This window comes from Artemia franciscana, chromosome 12, assembly GCF_032884065.1.
Source record: "Artemia franciscana chromosome 12, ASM3288406v1, whole genome shotgun sequence".
In the NCBI taxonomy this organism is placed as follows: domain Eukaryota; kingdom Metazoa; phylum Arthropoda; class Branchiopoda; order Anostraca; family Artemiidae; genus Artemia; species Artemia franciscana.
In genome coordinates this window covers 13,250,111-13,252,928 of record NC_088874.1, presented here as the reverse complement: position 1 = coordinate 13,252,928, position 2,818 = coordinate 13,250,111, and positions in this window count along the sequence as shown.

Sequence of the window (2,818 nt, the reverse complement as noted above, 5' to 3'; positions counted from 1 at the left end):
TTGACGTAAATTGCACATTCTTAATCTGGCCCTTTCTCTTTGAACCGCAAGCCTGGGTTTTGCTTTTTGGTAACATTCTATCTTTTTCAATGTTTTTCAATTTGTCAGTGTTCATTCTAACATTGACTGTTAGAAAAATTTTTACGTGCCAAGCATGCTAACACTCAACAATTTATAATAAACCTCAAAATTATAAATATCTGTTATAAGGTTTTCGAATTACTTTAATCTATTGTCAAAATATATAGAAATATTTATGCAATTCCCAGTTTCTACATTTTTAAGTTTCAGTTTGCTTTTCAGTTTAGTTTCATTTTTATATATAGATAAGATATAATCTGGCGTAACGGACAGACAACTTATTTTTATATGATGTTCATTCTAACATTGACACTTGGAAAAATCTTTACGTGCCAAGCATGCTAGAGCTCCAACAATTTATATTAAACCTCAAATTTGGGGTATCTGTTTTAAGGTTTCGAATTACTTTAATCTATTGTCAAAATATATTGAAATATTTGTGCAATTCCCAGTTTTTTTTTAGTTTTTTCTTTTTTTAGTTTTTAGCTTTGTAGTTTTTTTTTTAGTTTTTTATCTTTTTTATTTTTTTACGTTTTTTCTTTTTAGGTTTTTTCTTTTTTTAATTTTTTTAATTTTTAATTTTTTTTTTAGTTTTTTCTCTTAGTTGTTTTTAGTTTTTTACCATTTTTCTTTTTCGAATTAAATTTATCTATTGTCAAAATATTTCGAAATATTTATGCAATTTCCAGTTTTTACATTCTAGTTTGTTTTCTTTTATATATATAGAAGATGTAATCTAGCGTAACGGACAGACAACTTATTTTTATATATATAGATATATATATATGTATATATATATATATATATATATATATATATATATATATATATATATATATATTATATATATATATATATATATATATATATATATATAATATATATATATATATATTATATATATATACATCTATATTCACAAGTGGGACACAGGGACACAACTACAATGGCGCGTGACTAATAATGCGCGTAACTACCTACGCGCGCGGGGGGCTTGGGGTGGGTAGTCGCAAAGCACCCCCCCCCAAACTAGGTGTTGGGGTGGCGCGTATGTTTGTTTGTTTGTACGCATATGACATCATTATAAGTACATAAGGCTTTGTATATGACGTCATTATAAGATATATAAGGGGGCGATTCAAAGAGAAATTTTAGTATAAATCTCACAATGGCAGACGAAACAGCCAAGGAAACTGGTCAAACAGTTAATTCAAAGAGAAATTTTAGTATAAATCCTACAATGGCAGAAGAAACAGTAGAGGAAGCTGCTCAAAGAGTTAATGTCAAAAAGCCTTGCGGCTAATTGAGAATGTGAGAAAAGAAAACGTGCCGAGGAATCACATGAACAGCGTGAAAACAGGCTCGCGGCTCAAAGAGAAATTACCAAAAACTTGTGCCGAGGAATCACAAGAACAACGTGAAACCAGGCTCGCGGCTCAAAGAGGAATTACCAAAAGAAAGCGTGCCGAGGATTCACAAGGAACAACGTGAAAACAGGCTTGAGGCTCAAAGAGATAATGCCAAAAGAAAGCGTGCCGAGGAATCACAAGAGCAAACCTGAAATTTTCGCCTGGCATTCAAGTACACTCCAGTCGATGATTATAGCTTGAGTAGATGTATTAAAATTGGGACTATGTCTGAAATTTGTCCCTATTGCAAGGCCTTGAAATTTATTAGTGAAACAACGGGAATGTGTTGCGCCTCAGAAAAAGTTAAACTTCCTCAACTGGCTGTAGCACCAGAGCCATTGAAGACTTTGCTCAATGGAACTACGACAGAATCTAAGCGTTTTTTTTTTTTTTATCAATAATCCGAAAATATCATCTGAAAAAATTGTTTCCAAATGACGTCGTTTGGTGCCCAAATCGAAAATCAAGATCAATTTATACCCTCTTTCAAAGTAAAAGGGCAAATTTATCATATAGCAGGGGTCCCTTCTACTATTCTCTGGTGAGAATCATACATTTTTACAACTGTACTTCATCAGTGATAGCAATTCTGAATTGAAGGCACGTTGCAAAATTTCGGCACGCTTTCTGTTCTTACTATCTCTATCAGCCACAAGCCTGTTTTCTTGCTGTTCTTGTGATTCCTCGGCACGCTTTCTTTCTTACTTTCTCTATCAGCAGCCAGTTTTTTGGCATAGACTCTTTGAGCAGCTTCCTCGGTTGTTGTCATTGTAGGTTCTTCAGTCATTTTAAAATTAAATATTTTTCCGTCCACCATCTTCTTACAATTAAAAATTTGTCTTTGAACGAATTTCTTAAATACCTTTAATGACGTCATCGTCATAACAAACATGACGACAACTAACTTCATGACGACATGATGACATGACGTCACTCGACAGACATAACACACATACAACTTATCTATCTGTCTATCTATCGCGCCACCCCCAACACCTAGTTGGTGGGGGCGCTTCGCACCCCCCAAGCCCCACGCGCGTAAGTCGTTATGCGCCATATTAGTTAAGCGCCATTGTAGTTGTGTCCCAGTGTCCCACCTGTGAATATATATATATATATATATATATATATAATATATATATATATATATATATATATATATATATATATATATATATATATATATATATATATATATATATATATATATATATATATATATATATATATATATATATATATATGTCAATACAAATATATGTATATATATTTAATACATATGCTTATGTATCTTTCAGCCTGATATTGTACAAAAATCATCGATATCA